The 6,264-nt window shown below is 41.4% G+C and overlaps 1 long non-coding RNA gene across 1 annotated transcript; it reads left to right on the forward strand.

Annotated features, from left to right (window-relative positions):
* Nucleotides 1–258: 258 nt before the first annotated feature.
* LOC113598729 (uncharacterized) lies at nt 259–5,851 on the forward strand. Its single transcript, XR_003419522.2, has 5 exons — nt 259–362; nt 1,739–1,927; nt 2,557–2,716; nt 3,053–3,209; nt 3,855–5,851. It is a non-coding gene; the product is annotated as an uncharacterized LOC113598729 (long non-coding RNA).
* The last annotated feature ends 413 nt before the right edge of the window (nt 5,852–6,264 follow it).

A 6,264-nucleotide genomic window follows, 5' to 3' on the forward strand; every position in this document is an offset into this window, starting at 1 on the left:
GCAGAAGGAAAATGATTACATTACCATTATTTTAAACCTGAGAAGCACAGGGGGAACGACACACACATTCTCCTCCCGAACCAGCCCAAGCTTTCGAGGCCCCGTGCAGTGAGAGGCGTTATTTGCACTTTGCTGCCCCCTGGTGGTGATATAAAAATATAGCCGGAACTTCAGGACCCCGGAAGTTTGTTGACCTCCAAGGTAAAACATGCCAGTGGGCGTGCGCCTCCATCATTGGGGTTAAACTATCATCATTGGGGGGTTAAACTATCAGTGTGCTGACCACGTCTTTCAAGTCCAGAAGTATGCACGGAACGACTTTCAGGCTCAAATGGCTAGGTTACGTGAAAGAACTATTTCAGGTAAGTCAGTACACTGGGGCATGTTATTTCCCCTATTTTGGAGCGTGTCATTTCTGCTCAAATATTGCTCTTCATGAATTCACGATGACTGTAACGGGGTCAGAGCTCATAGGGACCTAAGGTATTTCTCAGTCTCAGAATTGCAGGAATGTTTCCTGGGGAGTCCATGTGTGGACTTCAGGGAACCTCTGTAGAGGTTAAACCCTAAACAGGAGAAACCCTATTCCCAAAATGTATAGGGAAGTGTCCGATCCGAACAGCTGGGGAAACTCTGGGCCAGTTGTCCAAGGTGAGTCCACCATGAAAAGAGAGACTTGTGTTTGATTATCACTGCCGTTCTTCTGGCTGGAACATTCTATTCCGTTTATACACACATATCCATCTCTCACTTTACCTGGTATCAGTATGGTGGTAATGAGGTCACCTCTGTCACTGTCTTGTGGCAAGTTTCCTAACCATTCTGAACCTCTGTTTTCTCATGTAGTGAAAGAAGAAAAGAATATCTATTAAATAAAATTAATCAACACTTAAGAGTGGGCACATGTGAAACTAGACTACCAAGCACCCATTAGATGCATAACAAACAAATGCTTCTAAAAGTAAGCTCATTAAACATTAATATTTATATAGAATTATAAAGTATTCAAGATTCATAAATGATATGAAGACTTATGCATTATTCCTGGTATTATATTCCCCGTAAGCTGCGAACGATCCATCAAATGGTGAAAATTTATGATTGATGGACTTTGTCTGTTTTCTTCCAGGTGTATTTCTATCAGGGAATACTTTGAAAGCCATTACGAGGAAAATTTCGCTGTGTTTGTGTTTGAAGATAGCGTGCTGACCCCATTTCTGTTCACACTTGGTTTTGATTGAGAATAATAGTCTATTATAAAGGCTAATGTTTGCTACTTCATGTACGCGGCAAAACTGCCTTGGGTCTGCGTCTTGGGGCTTCTCTTTGTAGAATCAGCTGCTTTCCTCTTTTCTTTTAAATCTTTATGGTTCTTGTTTTTACTACTCTAACTGTAATATGTGATTATTGTAAATACTATTGAGACATTACAGAAACACAGGGCCTATAAAGAACACATTTTCTACAATCCCAACCTTCTCTCAAAGGTTTGGCATATTGTGTTCATTTTATTTAGTGAATATACTGGTGTGTGTGTGTGTGTGTGTGTGTGTGAACAAAAATGGACCATACTAACATGTTGTTCTGCAATTGATTTTTATAACCTTTATACATCTTAGATAAGCTCTACGTCAATCTGCCTGCTCTCTGTCTCTGTCTTTGTATCTCTCTCTCTCTAACTCTTGTGTAGTATTCCACAGCGAGGTATCCCCGTTGTAACCCCAAGCTTCCCTTCCAGGTTGCCTGCTGCCTTTGATCCACAGGGTAGATCAAAGATCTCATCCATGCAAGGTCTCTCCAAGACTGGAGAAAAAGAAGCAGTAAGTGAGAGTGTTCTCGCGAGAGACTGCAGAGCAGTGAACAGTCATGGGTGGTTGACGGAGGAGGCTGAGGACCTGGAAACATTGTGGACAGTGCTCCTTGGCAGGTAAAAGATGCACGGTACTCTGCTGATCCCATCTCACCTGTAAGAATCATAGACTTGAATTGGTGCGTTCTTATGGCTTCTATTTTAAGCCTCATTGTCATTCATTCAACCAACAAACATTCTAAACTATCTACTATGAGGGGATCAGAGCTGCTGAAATCAACTTGCTTGATAGATGAAAACCGGTTATTATACACAAGGCAATAACCAATTGCATTCCGCTGGACATGATTCCTTTGTACTCCTCTGGACAAGACTAATTTGCATTCTCAGTTTTCTATGATTTATAGAGGAGTGAGCTAGTTTAAAGACAATGAAAGGCAGAGATAATCCAGAAAGGTGTATTCGACTGGTCACTAAGTATATTTGCTGCCCATTTCAACTCCCCTGACAAATGTCGCATGAATATCCAACTGCAAATACGTGGCATGTAAGTAAGTGCTAAGCCAATGGATATAAAGGCAGTTAAGAAACAGCAGAACGGATCCATTTGTGGGGTGGGTGTTGGAAAAGGCAGGAATACCGCTGAGAAATGGATCTATGAGGGCAGGAAAGTATGATGAGTGGCGGAGTTGCTGTACGTACCTTGTTCCCGGCTTCGGCCTCATGCCTGTGTTTCTTGCCCTCAGGTTGAATTTCCTTTTTGAACCCAGCTTTCTTGGCGTCGACCCTTAGTTCTCTGGTTTGTTACTGTCCTAGTGATTGACACAGTATCTCCTTGTTCTGTTCCACATGGAGCGACCTCCTTCCTTGATCCCTACCCCAAATCGGACCCGTCTCTAGACCCACGTGAGTAAATCTGACCTCACCCGTTGTTTGGCCTGGTGGAGATAGGGGTTATACAACCGCAATGCAAATCATTCAAAACCAAATGCCAGTGACCAGAATCCCTTTCCTAAATGTCCCTTTAGCCACTGCCGTGCCACTCGGCTAGTTTCTTTTCATTTCTTCCTGTGTCTGCTTCCCTTTCTTTGTCCCCTCTTTTTCAGAAGGGAAAACCGAAACTCTCTTCATCTCATTTTGCGGAGTTGCCCAACTCATCCCTAGCCCTTTTCCCTCCCCGCAAGTTCAAATCCAGACCATCTTTTGCATGTAAAAGACTCATGTATCCAACATTGTTCTTAGTTGCAGGTGACAAAAATGGATTCCGGATGAATGAAGCAGAAGAGCTTATGGAGGGAAAATTAAAGAGCTCAAGAACCACCAAGGCTGCTGGCGAATCAGGCCGTCTCCTAGGAGACCGGGAGACCAGAGGGAAATGATGTGGAGTCACTGCTGGCTGGTGGGTGGCCCATGGGTCACGGGTCTCCACCACCACCACTGCCCCTGCAGGCTGGTCCTGCCTCCCGTGGGGACCCACACACATAAGAAGGGGTTTGAGATCCTAGAAATAAAATGACTGCTGGCCACCACAGCTCATTAGAATGCTTTGGTAAACGAGGAGCTATCTTTCTGGATATCTCTCTCTCTGCCTGTTCTTTCTCCTTCCTCTCAAGGCTCTCTAGGAGGAGCTGTCCTGGATAGAGACCTTTCCCATTGCTGATCTGAGTTGTGTTCTTCCGTTGCCCGCTTTCCACTGTCTGCCTCTTAGAAGGAAGAGTGGGTTGCAATCAAATTTTTGGAGGGAGCTATGATCACTTTGGTCTTAAGCATTTTGTTGCCTGTGACTTCACTTTTACCTATTTTAATCTCCATGACAACCCTAGGAAGTGGGTATTGTTATTCCCACTTTACAGATGAAAAGTCGAAGCCTTAGGGAGGTTATGTGATTCCAAGATTGCACATCTAGAAATGGAGGAGATGGATTTCAAACTCAGGGCTGTCTGATTCCAAAGTCCGTGTTCTTTTTTTTTTTTTTTTTTCTGTTTGTGTGTTCGTTTATTTATTTATTTTTAAAACGTTTTTCATCTCTATTTATTTTTGACAGAGTGCAAGTTGGGGAGGGGCAGAGAGAGAGGGAGACACAGAATCTGAAGCAGGCTCCAGGCTCTGAGCTGTCAGCACAGAGCCCCACGTGGGGTTCGAACTCACAGACCGCGAGATCATGACCTGAGCCAAAGTCAGATGCCCAACTGACTGAGCCACCCAAGGCGCCCCTCTGTTTATTTATTTTTGAGAGAGAGACAGAGTGTGGGCGGGGGAAGGGGCAGAGAGAGAGGGAGACACAGAATCTGAAGCAGGCTCCAGGCTCTGAACTGTCAGCACAGATCCCGATGCGGGGCTCAAACTCACAGACTGGGAGATCATGACCTGAGCTGAAGTCAGACGCTTACCGGACTGAGCCACCCAGGTGCCCCTGTGGTCTCATTTTAAAGCTGTTTTATTTTTGTCAAAACTATGCATGCATATAGCTTAAGAATGAAGTTACTATTATGTATCTATTTCCATGTCTCTAAATAAACCACTTACGTTGTCACTTACTGATCTGTTTCAATCACCCTCCTCTTACTTCCAAATCCTGAATGTAGGGCCTTTCTCAGCCCCTCCCTGACTGTCACCACAGTCCGCAGGGCACTATTACAACCCCTCATAATTCTACCTAGAAACTAATGTCACTATTCAATGGATATTTTACCATGGCTGTAAAACTCTATTCGCAGTTAAGCCATGGAACACTTGATGATGTTATGTAAATAGTATCTTCTCTTGGATTTCATTTTCTGATTGTTGTTCGTAATTAGCAACACAATTGATTTTGTGATATTGGCCATGAATCCAGCAATCTTGTTGTATTAATTTTTGAATTCCACAGCTTATGTGTAGTTCTCTGGCCTTTCTACATTCACAATCGTATCTCTGAATGATGGCAGCTTTTCCCTTCCTTTCTAGTAGTTACTCCTTTTCCTTAAGTGGACATTATTGAGGTATAATTCTTATCCTATAAGGTGAATGACTTTTAAGTGTGCAGTTCAATGAACTTTGACAAATGAGTGGACCCAGGAGAGTATTACAACAAACAAGATGTAGAATCTTTCCCCAAGTCCCTTGCTGGTCAGTAGGAGATCCATATATTCCCGTATATTCTACTCCAGGAAAATACTGAAGTTACATTTTTTTCCCTAGAATTTTCTACTTCTGTCCCCCTTTGTATTTATGATGTTGTTTATTTAACCTTCTCCGTTTAGTCTGACTATTCTTTCCAGGGGTTTATCAGTTGTATCAGTCTTTTCAAGTAACAAACTTTTGCCATTGTTGATTCTTTCTGTTGTATGCTTGTTTCTATTTGATTGATTTCCACTCTTATCTTTGTTATTCCCTTCTTTGGATTTAATTGACTTTTTTTTTTTAAAAGAACTTATTGAGGTTGATGCTGAGATCACGGATTTTTAACCCATTACCTTTCTCCAATAGACCACAAATTACCTTCTAAGCACAGCTTCTGTCTGTTCTAGAAGTTTTGACATTTTGTATTTCGATTATCATTAACTTGAAGGTATTTAAAAATTTTATTTTGATTTCCCCTTTGAGTTATGAGTTGTTCAAAAGATCATTTTTTAATTTCCAAATATAAGATTAGTTTCTAATTAGCTTTTTGTTATAATTCTCAGCTAAATTCTGTGAGGTCAGAATATATTCTGTATGATTCCAGTCTGTGAAAATTTTGTAGATTTTGCTTTATTTTAAAATATTGGTAAATACGCCACTTAGGAGCATGTATACATTGCAGCTGTTAGAAGCTATGTTCTGTGTAAGTAAATTGAGTTGGATGTGTTCAGCAGGATGTCAAATCTTTGATATTTGTACTGCTTTGGTCTGTTTGTTCTCTCAATTACTGAGAGACCTGAATTCATAGCCACCATTTTGATTGTGGATTTGCATATTTTTCTGTATAGCTCTGTTCATTATTGCTACTTTAGTTGTCTCGAGGCCATATTATTAGTTCCATGTTGCTTATAAATACTACATCTTCCTGGTAAAATAAAAATTTTGTCTCATAAAATGTATCCCTAATGCTTCAGGAAAATTTCTTGCCTTAAAGTCTACTGGGTCATAACAGCTATTCTTTTTAAACCCAATTTATTGAGGTATAATTTTCTATTGTTGGTATAACAAATTACCACCAAGTTAGTGGTTTAAAATTACACAAATTTATTATGGTACAGTCTGTCATTCAGAAGTCCTACATGTCTCTACCTTGGATAAAATCGAGGTAGAGCTGCATTACTTTCTGGAAGGTCTTGGGAAAATCTATTTCTTTGCCATCAACTTTCCTTGGTTTATGGCCCCCGCCCTCCATCTTTAAAGGGAAGTCGGGTCAATGCTTTCTCACACCTCTGTCTCTCTCTGGGTCTCTAACTTCTGACAGCCTCCTCCACTTTTAAGGGCTCCTGTCATTA

This window comes from Acinonyx jubatus, chromosome B1, assembly GCF_027475565.1.
Source record: "Acinonyx jubatus isolate Ajub_Pintada_27869175 chromosome B1, VMU_Ajub_asm_v1.0, whole genome shotgun sequence".
Taxonomy (NCBI): domain Eukaryota; kingdom Metazoa; phylum Chordata; class Mammalia; order Carnivora; family Felidae; genus Acinonyx; species Acinonyx jubatus.